Source organism: Podarcis muralis, chromosome 8 (genome assembly GCF_964188315.1).
Source record: "Podarcis muralis chromosome 8, rPodMur119.hap1.1, whole genome shotgun sequence".
Taxonomy (NCBI): domain Eukaryota; kingdom Metazoa; phylum Chordata; class Lepidosauria; order Squamata; family Lacertidae; genus Podarcis; species Podarcis muralis.
Genome location: NC_135662.1, coordinates 47,239,455 through 47,255,392, shown reverse-complemented (window position 1 = coordinate 47,255,392; position 15,938 = coordinate 47,239,455). Strand labels below are relative to the sequence as shown.

Sequence of the window (15,938 nt, the reverse complement as noted above, 5' to 3'; positions counted from 1 at the left end):
TGTCGTCATGTAGGTTTTCTTGTTGTTTATTATTGCTTTTACTTGGCAGAAAGCTTTGAAGATGTGAAATCTCTTTGCTCTGAGCCTTGTTTTTCTTCCCTAAATAGAAGCCGATACATTTTCTTTGTAAGGATTTCCATACAATTATCATCCTCACTTCTTTTGTATGTTACTAAGATTCTGAGAAGGGGATGCAGCTTGGAAACGTACCAGCCAATTCTCTCTTCCCGACCAATTACAGCTCTTTCCTGTTTGTTTCCAATAACCAAAGTGCTTCATTGTAATCCAAGTGCTGTAGAAAACACTTCTATCTGTCTAGCTCATAGATAGACTTCAGTCCATTAATTTCAATGGGCTTGCTCTGAGTATGAGTTCATTACATATAACCCTTAGACATAGATATGATTTAGATGTATCCCAAGTCTCTAGAATATGTGAATAACAAATACTCTAGGATTTAACCACTCTTACATTTGTAAAGAGGCAGACACATAAGCTGGGGTTGAACTGGGCCACTTTTATTTAAACCTCACACAGTATTGAAATCAGCAGAGGGGGATGACTATGGGATGGGAACTAACCTCACTGTATAACTATAGCCATTGGGTGACCCGCCTTTGCCTAAGGAATTATGGCATGGCTTTCTAGCCTGTCCTGAATCTCAGGCTGAAGGTGAGAAGGAAGGCTGTACCTTGCCACCACATCCCAGAACCCCAGGTGGATAAGGGAGTTTGGCCTCAAAAAAGTCCCCTATCTCACCCTCAGAACTACGGAATCCGAGAAGTGAGCCTCAGGGCCAACCCATTACCTGAAAGATGCCTAAAGGATGTCACCAGGCTAAATAGTTTCTTTTCCTGCATCTAAACTGCAGCCCCCTCTGCAGGTCAGTAGGAAGATGTCATTGCTGACATCCATCAAATGGACTCCACCTGGCCTATACAGTTCAACCCCCATCCCCACCATACTTTCATGGTGGATTACTTAACTTCACTGGCCCTGAACTGCAAGCCAAACTTCCCTGTTGACTTCTGGGACTTGGCCTATTTATTCCCCTAGGATCAAGAGAACTGCTGAGCTCTTCTCAGCATATTTCAGACCACACTAAAGAAACAGCCAGCCAACATTGCTGGATAAATTGAAAATCCAACATGGCTTACAGGCACAGAGTCTTTCCTTTCAGTATACCCAGCTCATTGACTGCCCAGGTGGGGAGGTTCTAGCACTATCCTGCCTGGAACCACAAAGGGAGCAACTGGTCCCAATGCATGCCTTGGCAGCCCCAACCACTGAACTGCCATTAACTGACTAAATCCCAGATTGTTGACACCCAGGTAGACACCAGCAACTGGAGAGGTTCCAGCACTACCATGGCTGGAACTTAGGTGAGCTGCGGTAGATATAGCACCAATGTGAAATGACTGAACCCCAAATGAATCCGAATCCAAGCCCAAATTGTAGGGTGCCACTTTAATTAATACCCAGAACTGAAAATGTGTCAGTAGTGTAATATGCACTCTTAGATGTGTAATTATATTTATTGTGTGTCTGCACAATAAATTATATTTATATTTATTGTGTGTCTGTGCGCATGCACACAGTTCTTGCTATAATTATCATCACCACATCACCACCATCCTGGGTGCTTGTGATTTCTTACTTTGTTTATATACATGCACACACAACGTCTTAAAATTATGTAACTATACACACTTCAAAACACACTTCAAAAACTTTGATTTCCATAAAAAAGAAGCCCCAAGGATTCCCAAGTGTTATTTACTTACACTTACCGTAATTCTTTTAAGTGTCTCAGTTTGTTAAGTAAACTAGTTGTGAGATATAAAAAAAAATCAGATTAATTTTCCTTTGCTGAACTTAACTAGGAAAATAACATTTTTAGCCTAGAACTTGAGGGTTATAGCAGAGGTGGATTAAGGGCAGCATGACTGGTTCTGCCACACTGGGCACCAAGCCTAGGGGGCACAACTATGACATAATGAACTGAGCAGAATGGAAGGCAGGAGGTGGAGGGCACCAAATTTTGGCCTCGCACAGGGTCCTGCTGAAATTTTAAAGACCAAACTCCACCCCTGGTTCTAAACAGTAAGGAGTTACTGGTTATGCGGAAATCCAATGCTGAAGTAGTCACAGACAGATTAACTCCTTAATTAAGTCTGCTGCAAGAGAGATACAACCCATGCCTTAATTAGATTAGACTACAGTGGTGCCTCACAAGATGAAATTAATTCATTCCGCGAGTTTTGTCGTCTTGCGATTTTTTTCGTCTTGCGAAGCACGGTGTCGGAAAAGCTTTGGAAAAGCTTCAAAAATCACCAAAGTCTTCAAAAACCTCAAAAAAGGCTACCACACCGCGTGCTATGAGTTGCTCCTCAAAGTCAAGTCACAACTGTATTAACGGTGTTAAGAAAAAGGAAACAAACTTGCAAGACGTTTCCGTCTTGTGAAGCAAGCCCATAGGGAAAATCGTCTTGTGAAGCAGCTCAAAAAACAAATAACCCTTTCGGCTTGCGAGGCATTCGTCTTGCGAGGTACCACTGTACTGTAATGTGCTCTACGTGGTGCTGCTCATGAAAACGGTTGATGAGCTCCAGTTGGTACAGGGTGCTGCTTCCTACTTTGTGTCAGCTGTAAATCAGTATAATCTTATCACACCTGTGCCTAAACAGTTACACTGGTTACTTGCAAGCTTCTGGACTCAATTCCAATGTATTTGTTCTATAAAGCCTTAAATTATCAGGCTGTATTCTGAAGGTATATGATGCAGGAACCTTGTTAAAGTTAAGCCCCTCTGAAAGTGTCAGTACCTAAATGTAAACCACTTAGGAACCCCATTTTTGCTGCTTTTAGAGATGTCACGAGACAAAGGCAAGGTATGCATGTTTTAATGTATTAAAACATGTACAGAACTCATATAGCCACACCATAACATACATTCTCTGAGATCCTCACGAAACATATTCCATTAAACAGTACAATAAAGGCTATTTATAATTTTTAAAATGCAGTTGAAATGCAGTTTTTAAAACGAGGAGGAATTTTAAAGTTGTATAAAAGGTCACCTGGTACCAAGGAGATCACAAAGATGGTGCCAAGCAAAGCTGTCCATGAAGGCTATTCTGTAACTCAGGTGCCACGGCCAGTAAAGCCATCTCCCTCCTAGTTGCCTGACTCTTTGCCAGATAGCTTTTACTAAATTTGGACAGAGTTTGGCAAAAGCTGGATATAGGAAAAAATAATAGCTTTTAGCTAACATTTGCATTTTTTATTTGAAATGAATTATTACAGCCATGATTCTTACATTCTTAAAATACTCAGTATTTCCAGCAGACAAAAGCTAACAATGCATGAATTAAAGTAGTATTGATCTCTGCCTTTTTTAGTGTTCACACAGAAACACTTAGCAAAAATATATTTATGTGGGATCTCATAGCTTGTTGTTCCTGTTGTTGTTGTAGGCGTAATAAATATCATGTGAGCCATATGTCAGGATAGTCCATCTAGTGCTGTATTTCATGGTTAGTTAAGGTGGATGAGAAATTTCTTTAAACAATTGCACTTTCCATGCAGCTTACACTGGCAAAACCAAGCTTTGGTGACTCATTGTTCCAGTGCTGAAATTCCATCAAGGGGAAAAGGATTTGCTTTGAACAAAAACGTTTTAGTCAACAGAGAGAGCTAACATTTTAGAGCTATTAATCAGAGCAGTCGGCTGAACGTAGATTTAACTCTAGGATTTAGAAGATACGGCAACTGCAACTGTGCTCTGAAAAAACTGAGTAGCAGATTGAGTTGCAGCATTTTGAAGTTGCCCCCCCTCCCCCAAATAGGTTTACTTGTAATTCAGTTTACCACTTGCAGAATTTGGTGTCATCTTAACCTTTCACCACTGTGCAGTTGCAATAGAAGTGTGACATGCTGTGTGTGTGTGTGTGTGTGAACTTAGTTATATTTTAGAATTCTCATTTGAATAAAATCCATGTTTCATCTTCAATTACAATCTTAATCCTTTTTTTTTTTTTTAACCCTAAGAGGAAATGGGCCTGTAGTGAACCATCTAGGTTTGTTGTTCTGGCAAAACAACTCTTTAATCAGGCTCTGCTTGTACATTTCTTTTGCAGCCTGCCCCAATGTGATTCCCTCTAGATGTTGTTGGACTGCATCTACAACTCTCCCTCAACCAGCATAGTCAATGGTCAGAGATTGTCGGAGTTGTAGTCCAAAACATCTGTTGAAGTAAGCTGTCCTACTACATGCATTGGTTGACCATTGTTGGAGACTGAATGCGAGACTGAAATAGTCTTTGATCTAGTCCACCAATGCAATTCTTTTATTGTAAAGATCTTAAATTTCTTTGCCAGCATTCACTAATTTGAATGCTGTTGCCTAGGAACAACCTGCAAATAAGCAGTTGTGGGTGGTGAAAAGCTTTCTTGAAGTGAGACAAATTTATGACCTTGACAAATATTCCAGTACTCTGCAACAAATGTCCATAGAATATATACATCTAATTTTTGCAATTTTTATGTATTAGTGTCCAGTAGTGATGCAATTTCAAGATGGTCTACTTATTTTTAGTAAAACAACAGACTCTTGTGACACCTTAGATTAACACCTTTATTATGGCATAATAGACATCTGTTAAATTGTTGACAAATTTCAGGATGTTTATAGTATTTATAGTTTATAGTATTATCAGCATTGCTTTATGAATGATCTTTGTAATTATTTTACATTCATCTATATGTCTTGAATTTAATTTCTCTCTGACCTCATTGCTATCAGAGTTTCCCATATTCTGAGCTCATTGACTCCTTGATGAGCTTATAAAGTTGTCCTTGACTCCAACCCATATTTCTAGGAATGTAAATGAAATAAAGTCAAGAAATATCAATATGTAAACTGTTCATGATCAGTCACCAGTACTAGGAATCATAAGATGTAAAAAAAAGGAAGTAAAACAAGTGAAAATAATGGTTTGGGATACGGTTTTCTTAATAATAAAGAAGCATGGCCTGGGAATACTGTTGTATCATATTAAATACTCATTGGAAAGGGAGGTGCTTTCTGTAGTTGCCCATACTCTTTATTTCTGAGACTTATAGTTCCTCATTAAACTTTTCACACTATACTTCTCTTCCCAAACCCCATCAACCCACCCCCTTTGAATCCCCAGGTCTTTATCAACCCACTACATAATCCCGTTGACCCCAGGCGATTAATATCAACCACTATGGGAAATCCTGCTCTACATCAAGTTTATACACAGGCAACTCTCAACTTACATGGGGGTTACATCCCAGGGATAGTGTGTAAAGCCAAAATTGTGTATAGTCAAAACACATTGGGTTCAGTGGCAGGTGGGACTGCCAATTATTATTATTATTATTATTATTATTATTATTATTATTATTATTATTATTTTACTTATACTCCAAACATCTGGCTGGGTTTCCACCCACTTTGGGCGGCTTCAAACAGGAGAATAAAAATACATTAAAGCATCAGCCATTTAAAAACTTCCCTAAACAGGGCTGCCTTCAGATGTCTTCTAAACATCAGATAGTTGTTTATTCCTTTGACATCTGATGGGAGGGAGTTCCACAGGACAGGAGCCACTACCAAGAAGGCCCTCTGCCTGGTTCTCCGTAACTTCACTTCTTGCAGTGAGGGAACCACCAGAAGGCCCCTGGCGCTGCACCTCAGTGTCTGGGTAGAATGATGGGGGTGGAGACGCTCCTTCAAGTATACTGGGCCGAGGCTGTTTAGGGCTTTAAAGGTCAGCACCAACACTTTGAATTGTGCCCGGAAATGTACTGGGAGCCAATGTAGGTCTTTCAAGACTGGTGTTATGTGGTCTTGGCGGCCAGTCACCAGTCGAGCTGCCACATTCTGGATTAATTGTAGTTTTCGGGTCACCTTCAAACACGTAGAGCGTGTTGCAGTAGTCCAAGCGGGAGATAACTAGAGCATACACCACTCTGGCAAGACAGTCTGCAGGCAGGTAGGGTCTCAGCCTGCGTACCAGATGGAGCTGGTAAACAGCTGCCCTGGACACAGAATTGACCTGTGCCTCCATGGACAGCTGTGAGTCCAAAATGACCTGGTCCTTCAGGGGCACAGTTACCCCTTTCAGGACCAGGGAGTCCCCTACACCACCCACCCCCTGTCCCCCAAAAACAGTACTTCTGTCTTGTCAGGATTCAGCCTCAATCTGTTAGCCACCATCCATCCTCCAACTGCCTCCAGGCACTCACACAGGACCTTTACCGCCTTCACTGGTTCTGATTTAAAAGAGAGGGATAGCTGGGTATCATTTGCATGATCTCCCGATGATCTCTCCCAGCGGCTTCATATAGATGTTAAAAAGCATGGGGACAGAACCCTGAGGCACCCCACAAGTGAGGACCCAGGGGTCTGAACACTCATCCCCCCACCACCACTTTCTGAACAGGGCCCAGGAGGAATGAGTGGAACCACTGTATAACAGTGCCCCCAGCTCCCAGCTCCTCTAGATGGTCCAGAAGGATGTTATGGTTGATGGTATCAAAGGCTGTTGAGAGATCCAGCAGAACTAGGAAGTGGCTTTCACCTTTGTCCCTAGCTCACCGGAGATCGTCAACCAGTGCAACCAAGGCAGTTTCAGTCCCATGATGAGGCCTGAATCCCGATCGGAAGGGATCCAAATGGTCCGCATCCTCCAGGTGTGCTTGGAGTTGTTTAGCAACCACTCGCTCAATCACCTTGCCCAAGAATGGAAGATTTGAGACTGGGCAATAGTTGGCCATATTGGCTGAGTCTAAAGATTTTTTTTAAGAAGCGGTTTAATGACCGCCTCTTTCAGTAGGTTTGGGAATGCTCCCTCACAGTGGGAAGCATTCACCACCCTGCAGAGCCAATCACCCAGCCCTTCCCGGCTCTCTTTTATTAGCCAGGATGGGCAAGGATCCAGGAGACAGGTGGTTGGTTTCACTTGTCCAAGCAGCCTGTCCACATCCTCAGAGGTAACAGATTGGAATTGATTCCAGGCAACTAGACTAGACAGGACTCTTAACACTCTCCCACCCCAGCCCTGCTCCCACGGTGGAGTCTACCTCCTTCCAAATCTGAATGACTTTATCTGCAAAAAAACTTTGCAAAATCATTGCAGGAGATCTTGGGGTCTTTACAAGGCCCTGATGGCAAAGGTGGTTCTGTTAAATTGCGAACCACCTGAAAGAGTCTCCTGCTGCTATTTTCTGCAGATGCAATAGAGGCGGTGAAGAAAGTCCTCTTCACCTTCGCTATCACCACTTGGTAGGCTCAATATTGAGCTCTAACCCATGTCCGATCCAATTCAGAATGAGTTTTCTGCCACCGGCGCTCTAGCCGTCTCAGCGATTGTTTCCTCGCCCTCAGCTCCAGGGAAAACCACGGGGCTGTCCAGGCTTCATGCAATTGAAGCTTCGGAGCCAGACAGTCAATAGCCCAAAGTCTTTCTACCCTCCTTATTTTTTGTGATTTTTATTTTTGGCAAGTGTGTAAAGCTGAATGCATGCAAGTTAAATATGTGTAAGTTGCAAGTTACCTGTACTTGCCAACTCAGGACAGCATTCCACAAATCTGTTGAAGTGACTCTTTTTAGTCATTAAAAACATCTCAAGTCCCATGCTTCAACTACGTGGCTGCCCACTGAAAACTATTTTTGCTAGCTTCAGTGAATATTTTCAAGAGGGAAATGTTATAATTTCTTTTATTTATTTTTTTACTTCATAGAGTACAGTTAAGAGTTAGCAGACAAGCTTCATGTCAGTTATGATGCTGTGAGAAGCATTGTATATTAACCTTTGCATTATGATTCGTGAATTTGAGATTTTACTTTTACTGACCATGTATAAAATCTATAAATACGTCAATGATATAAATATGCATATTGTAACTCTGAGCAGCACTGCCATAACTACAATATTATTATTTTTTCTATCAGGTCTGTCCTTTTTTTGTTACCTCATAAATTTTTTTGCTTTTATAAAAGGTTATCCTGTAATGCAGAGTTTGTATTCATAAATTCCTAATGAATATGTGTACTCAGTGGATTTTTGTTTATTTGAAATTCTTTTTGCAGACAGACCTCCTTCAGAAAAAAACAAGGACCATATTTCTGAGGATTTCAAAAGGCTCTAAATTATCTTCATGGATACAAGCAAGTAGACAATGGCGCTCTAAGCATCTGTTCAAGCTTCTTGAGGAAAAAGTCTGCCATGGAAACATCATGAAAAGTAATGTAACTTCTGCAGATGGCCAGAATATTTTTAACCTGTATTTTAAAATCCAACTCCTTCTACACTATGAAAATATATTGTTAGCATTTACATTTTGAGAAGCAGGGAAAATAGCTATTCCCAGAATGGTAACCCTCTTCTCTATATAAAATGACATGCAGCACAATCCAAGATGTGTTTACTAAGGAACAAGACACACTGATTTCAACTAAACTTACACCCTGGTGTGTTTAGTACTGCAGCATCGGAAGCAAAATAAATGAACTTTAGTGTATTACTCAACATAGAGTTTGTTCATTCATTTATTTTCATGAAGATGAACAATTAAGCAGTTGGTTGGGTTCTTGATCTGTAAAGTACACTGTCCACACAACAATTCATTCTCTGATAATGGGCTAATTCTTTGCCTGATATATCTTGATTAAATATATTCAAGTTTATAGCCCTGAGAGCAGCTTATAAATTCTCATGGTAAAATCACACAAATCTAATACTGTTCTAGAAATTGCATAGCGTCCAAATGGAACTAGGACTATACCAGAATCATTTTCTGCCCTCATCTTTTTCTTCCTCTATCCTTATTCTTCCCTGGTGTCATACCTGGCTTCAGCTCCCAAAATCCCATGAGCCTGTGATGTAAGCAATCACACCTTGATGTCAGTTTGCCAAGCAGCATGTCCTCTGTGACACAGGAGTGGGTGTGGGAATCTAGATCTCACTCAGCTCACGATATAAAGGGTCTTCCTTTGCTGGCAGTCAGCAGATGTCAAACACCAATTCAAAGCCCTCTGGGGCAAGAGAGTAGGACTGAGCAGCTTGAATTCACTCAGCTCAATCAGTATTCCAATGCTGGCCGTCGTTTAAATTAAAGTGTATTTTTATTCTTCATAGCAATAACAACAAAAATAACAATAGCATTTTATTTGGAGCTGAGGAAATCCCTTCTTGCATTTTTAGTAAAGGAATTATACAAATATGAGAGTGTTTTGAGGGGGTTGCTTTCACATGGCATGTAAGTACTGTCTTCCTCCACACACACACACACACACACACACACACACACACACACACTTGCACTCCTGTTGCACGTTATCCACCTTTGAAAATTGCTAGGTTTCTACCTCCTCTTTGTAAAATTCTTCATTTAGTGGGGCATAGTTATGCCTATGATGTGCATAATGATTCAGGTCTTTTGTTTGGAGGTCTCTGCATTAGAATAAAACATCTGCATGTTCATTTGTTGGATTGTTTGGACCCTTAATTAGATAACTGTTTTTCACTAAATTCTCTATTTAAAAACCCATTGTGGTGTCAAAGAATTTATAATGAAGTCTATATAATTGAGTTGTGTCCAGCTGTTAAGTTTAGTGGGTTTCCAATCCATAGCATAAATTTTGATTTGAGTTAAATATCCTTGTAAAACACTGTACGTTCTTGGAAATTATAGAGTTGCTGAGATAGAAGCAGTTTGTCATCCAGGCTACTGCACCAAGGCAGGTTTAATGCATCACCTAGATTATATGGTTCCACATAAATAAAGCAACGGTAATGAAGGTACACTATGCTGAGTGGAGGGTGGGGCCTTGTAAGATAACGATAGATGTAGCAAAAGCAAATTTGGCAACAGATGTGCTTTGAGGCTGGAAGAAACACTGGCACAGGAATAGGGAAGGAGTCCAGGGATATACTGAAGGAGTACAGGTATGGTAGAGCAGAGATGTAGAAGGGCTGTTTCTGCTTTATAAGTATCAGAGAGAGCAGAGGGCCACACACAGGTGGAGAACTGAAGAGAGGAGCAGAAAGAAATGTGAAAGCACCTTGTGAGAACCGTTAGGGTGTTGTTGGAAGGAGAGGGAAGAGATAAGGTATCCTCTGTCCTACTTGATAATGAGGTGTGGCTCTTGTGTCCAAGAGCAGAGACCAAGAGCTCTAAGCCATGTCCTCTGAGAGGACTAATAACATTGTGGTCCCTTGGGGAACACCAGAGGGTACCAGCAACATCATATGCTGGGCCAGGAATGAAGATCCGGAACTGTCACTTGCGAGTTACTAGCTTGTAAAAGATATTCTGGCCGGGTTTATATATACATATTCTGAAGTGGTGAGAAGTGACATATTTCAAAAGGTTTTACATAACTTTCACTCTCAACATGTTGCAATTTGTGCCAGCCCTCACATTATATAAATGTCTATCTTGCTTTTTTAATAACTTCATTTAGAGGAGCTCTGGTGCTCTCGCACTAATTCAAAAGGAATATTTAATGGGTCTTTTTAAAGCATTTCATTGTAGTTACTTTGTGGTAAACTAAGCCTGCATGAAAATGAGGGGGGGGGGGATGCATGTCGTTGGTTTTTTAAAAAGGGGTTCTCTCCAGCATATTGGAGCTTATCACAACTTACATAAGCAAACCATCTGTAAGCCCTACGCATTGGCCATGTTGAAAGGGAAGAAAATGAAAAGGTAAACAGGACCCAGTGCTCAGTGATGCAGTACTTTTTGCTGTAGCTCAGTGGGTATCTGCAGAGGTTCAACACAGAAGTGTAAAGAATAAAAATAATATTCTTTGCTCTGCTACTTCTTCGAGCTGGTTCTTGAATTGATTTGATTTTAAGGAACTTGCAAGATTTTCAAGCTCCTGAAGGAGTGTTTAACTCTGAAAGATATTGTGCGGCAGTAAGAGGAACCCCTCCACAAAGTTTATTAAGCCTGCCAGATTATTATTATTACTTATTGAATTTATATGCCGCCCTATACCTGGAGGTCTCAGTGCGGTTCATAGAATTGCAGGCAATAGGCCCAGGGACTTATTTTTGTAGGGTGGGGGACTAAAAAGGGAATGATAGTTTCTTTCTTTCTTGCCTTAAAACAATTAAGAGTGGTGTGCATTTTAGTTTGTAATTTTTTTAAAAAAAAAACCACACCTGCCACTTCACTCTAGCTTTCTTTCTGGTGGTTGATTGTGCCCTCTAATGCACCACACACGCCTAGACCATTCAGTAGTTCTTACAGGTCTCTAATAGGCCTTGAGGAGGATATCTAGAATGCCTTGAGGATATCTAGAATGCTGCCTGTGGACCTCTGAAGAGCTCATATGGGATAAGGGGTGGGGTGGGATAAGAGAGAGAAGCTGCTGTTGTTAAAGCAAGTAGAGCAATGTAAGATGTAAAAAAAAAAAATCCCAACTATATGAAACTTAACTTTTAAAAAAAAATCCTCTGCTGCTGTGCTTTACAACAACAACAACAACAACAACAACAACAACAACAACAACAACCCAACGCTATTCAGGCAACAATTGGGTCTGCCTCATTTCTTCCAAAACCCATCAGTTTAGACAAGCATATAGACCAGAAAATAAAGGTATATGACACAGAAAAGCACAGATAGATTGACACAGGGCTTTGTGAGGGCCCTGATCCGACTGGGTTTTTATTTTTGTGTGTTTGGAGCATGGAAGTAAATCACACTTTGATTTGGGAGGACAGGAGACCCCTTAATCATTCTGATTTGCCTCATTATTTGGGTCCTACATCCCTAATATGTGTGTATAGTAGTTGGCTGAACAGTTGGCATGCTTTTGTTCTTGTACATTAACAAGTATCAAGGAGATACTTCATTGTCTTTTTGAACCACCATTTCCCCATGATACCTGCCCTTCATTGCTTAATATGTTTGTGAATTCCTTTCCTTTATCCCCTGCTGTCTTAGTAGAGATGCTATGCCAATTCTAGATTCTGCATAGGTCCTGGCAGAGGTAAATCAGTGTTCAGTAGCAATACTTTGAATTTTTTCTAAAAGAAAAGTGAAAGATCGCTTTTTCTTCAAAATGTTGTACATAATCCCAACTATAGTATCTGCCACTGGAAGTAATAATGCAACTTGTTTACAGCATCAATTTGCTTCCATTTTAAGGAACCTTTTTATCAGTAGCCCTTTCTCTTCCTCCTCTTCCTCTTTGTTAAATGTAGTTACAGAATGTTGTTAGATTCAGTGTAGCAGAATATGGGGCAGAGCATTCAAAAAGAGAGATCCCCCTTAGGGTTTTTCTTTCCAGTGTACCCATGTGACATGTCTGCATTAGATATGGAAGCTTCAACAGCACTTTTCTTAAGAAACTAAGGATTGTAAAGTGAATGTTTCCACTCTTGCTTGCTGCATTGCCTGCAGCATCATTCTTAGAGCAAGATATGTGGTGAGAGAGAGAGCAGTGAGCATGAAGAACAGGAGAATGAAAACACACTGAAAATCTGGGTTCTCTCTGATAAGTTTCAATTCCCCATCACATTCTCCACAATCACATTTCCCGCATACTGAAGTAGAATTTTAAATATTTGCTAGGTTTAGGGGTTGTTGTTTTTTATTGGTGCTTAAACGTGTTAACGATAATGGCAGTGTTATATTTAAACTAAAGGAGAAGAAAGTACAATAATATGCTGGATCTGAAAGAATGAGGAAAATGTTAAGAGACCTCAAGAGCAAGCCCCCCGTTTTAAACTCAAGATCAGCTTGATATATATATATTTGTGCTAGGCTGCAGGGTATGCAAGCATTCAAGCAGTAGCAGTCGGTGGGGTGAGGCGGCAGCACTTACCTGATCTCCCATCCACTCACATTGCTGCAGTGAATTGGGAGGGAAAGGGGTGGGGAGGAAATGAGGAAGTGCAGTACAAATGCATTGGCAGGAGTGCTGGTTTGGCTCCGCTAGTGTGTTTGCACTGCCACCACCTCACCTCACTGCCACTTTGCTCCTCTCCTTCCCACTATACCACAGGGATGCAGCTGATTGGGGAGGGTCAGGTGAGTGCTTCCAGCCCACCCAACAGAAACCAATCCAGTCCTTCAACAGGCAGGCTGCTGTAATTAACCTGCTGCAGTAGCTTAAGCTTTCAAGCAAATTCTGAAGGCATCGGGCTCTCGGGAATCTGGGTGTGTTTTTTTCTCACAGTAAACTTCATTAGCTAACATTTTTGAATACTGGGTTGTATCAGCATGTGGTGCATGTGTTTGTGTGTGTGCATGGAAGCTTTATGAAGAAAATGCAACTTCCCAATTTGTGTGTGGGTCTAAAAAACGAGAGCAAAAAGAGCATATGCCATTTTTCACTCTGCTTACCCCTTTACTCTAGATGAGTTCAGCCCTGGACAGTCACTTTCTAACTTTGAGAGCCATCTTTTTAAGATTGATGGTGCAGCATTATGTCATCAACATGAGTAGCTCTCACTTTTCCCACAGCTGCTGCACTTAGTTTTGTGTTCTCTCTCTCTCTCTCTCTCTCTCTCTCTCTCTCTCTCTCCAATCTTCCAGACCTCTTTCTTCAGTTTTTCTTATTCAAAGTCTGCAGCGTTGATATATGCTTCATTTAATATAGTTCCAGTAACTAGCTGATGTTGAAATCTGTGCAACGTTTCCTTTGCTATTAGCATGCAGGACATCAAAGCTCCCTTTAGTGTCTTTATATGCATTGTCTGAAGCTTTAAAACATAGTGATTCCAGAGAGAATGTTCTCATCTTTATCTGTAGAAGGGAAAGCAGTTTGAAAGCAGTGCAAGTGTAATCATTTCCACATTTGCCCTTTTAACTGTGCAGCTTTATCCCAGAACTTTCAACTAAAAAGTGGGGAGGGGATAATGATGGAGGTGAAGAAGAAACGTTTCCAAATGTGCAACAGAATATACTCCCACAGGTATTTATAGAATGACACAATTACATTCAGAGCTAAGATCTATCGGTAATCTGAAAGCAAGAATAGCTTCATGAAGGTCTCAGCTGGGAGAGGATCAGTGCCTGGACTTTGTATTTAAAGCAAGTGGTGATCTTCATGCAATGTCTAGAGTCTAAGCCAAGGGCGGATTTTTGTAGCTCATGTTGGTGAAAATCCGACTTAACCACAGCATTGTCTTAGGAGAGCTCTTTCATAACAGCTGGCCACCCAACATTGCACACATTACAGGTATTTTCCCAAAATACTTGACTGAGAATATATAGTTCTTCCTTATTTTTGTATTCACGTTGAAGGATGTCATAAAGAGACTGCTGAGAGGATGTCGCTGTGTAACACAGTTGAGCAACATAAATTGAAAGTGTCAGTTTGAATTAATTGTTCCACGTGCCTGGGCTGGACTTTGAATTTTGTTCAGATAGTGAGAGGGGTAATTTTCACGTGCCACTTTTGAAATAAACAATTAAGAGTTCAGAAGTGTAATTAGAATTCTACTTCGCTTTTAGCTGGAAATGGCAAAAGTTTTGTGATTGGCTCCCGTTCAGATAATTGTTTTCCTAATAGGATAAAAGTAAAGTGCTTGCTGAGAATGTATACTTCTTATAGAAACAGATATCTCTCTTGCACATCATTGGAGAAAGACAAGAACACCACAGTATAAACCAGCTTGGCTTTGGAAAATGCAAGAACAGCCATACTTTTTCAAATTATACTTTCTATTGCATTGGAAAATGGGGTAGTAGCAGGTTTAATTTTCAGAGTGTGCACACTGAATAATTTAATGTGGCTTATAAAACATAAAGAAATTACATTTAAATATGCTGACCATGACATGAAAAAGCACTATCTAGTCTCTCTCTCTCTGTGTGTGTGTGTGTGTGTGTGTGTGTGTGTGTGTGTGTGTAAAGGATAATGGACATATAAGAGCCACGATAGTCTTGATTGGACCTCCCATAAGCCATGAGGATGAGTATTAGGGCCTTATCAGGACTATTCTTCTGTGTGAGGATCGGTTAACCCTTTTCCCATGTCATGTTCCCCATGAAAATCACCCCCTATTGGCTTTTTGACTCTCTATGCAGAGGTCAAATAGCAATTCAGTGTCTGTCTCTCTATTTGTCAGGAACTTTTAAGTTTATAAAGCTTCTATGTCATTTGAAGAGCTTTAACCAGCAAGTGCAGTTATAACAGTCTTCGGTTATTTAGAAATATATGTGCATCTTTAAGGAATCCTTGTCCATGTCTGATCCAATAATGTGTACTTACATTTTCAGAGAGAGAGAAGGGGATGGGGAGAGATTTGCAATTTATATTAATAGATTATTATGCCTGAAGCAATTCTGTGGGAAAGTTGCCAGATCTTCCATAGATCAATAGAACCATGCCTGTCTTGACATTTTCCAAGTTCTATGGCAAGCAGAATGGTAAGAGAAAGATTATTTTTTTTTTGCACAGCTAACAATATGTGTTCCTTGATAGGCCTGGATGTGAAACAGAAAAACACCACTCTCTCTTTGCCTAAGTAAGTGTGTATAAAAACACACTGTTCTGACCTTGAAGTGTAAACAAAAAGTTTTTAGGGTACCATATCAAGCATCTTGAAAGCTGGGCACAATGGGAAGTTGAGATGGATTGTTTTATTTTCACCATATAATCCAAGTTCCTTTTATATATACTACTGTATACTCCACCATCAGCACTTGTGTTATTTCTTAGCCTCCATAAGGCAAGGGGCAAAAGGTCGGGATTCATTTTCAGAGAAGGGAGCAGAAAGGAATAAAAAGAATAAAAGATCAGAAAGAAACTAATGGATTTTTTTTAAAAAAATCCATTTTAGAAAGAAATAGATAACATTATTCTTTTAAAGTTCTTGCTTCGTCTATCTTTTGTCCATAGATCACTGGTTTCGAGTTATAAATATAAAATAAAGTGACTGCTG

At 40.4% G+C, this 15,938-nt stretch overlaps 1 protein-coding gene across 7 annotated transcripts in view; it reads left to right on the top strand.

Moving 5' to 3' along the window:
• The window catches only part of DLGAP1 (DLG associated protein 1), a 288,905-nt gene that overhangs the window by 57,352 nt on the left and 215,615 nt on the right, over positions 1 to 15,938 (top strand). For 6 of the 7 annotated variants that reach the window (XM_028737278.2, XM_028737273.2, XM_028737275.2 and 3 more), the window contains one exon: positions 8,123 to 8,276. The exons of the other annotated variant lie outside the window; for it this stretch is intronic. The gene's annotated coding sequence lies outside the window, so the exon portion shown is untranslated. The remainder of the gene's footprint in view (positions 1 to 8,122; positions 8,277 to 15,938) is intronic. 7 annotated transcript variants of the gene reach the window in all.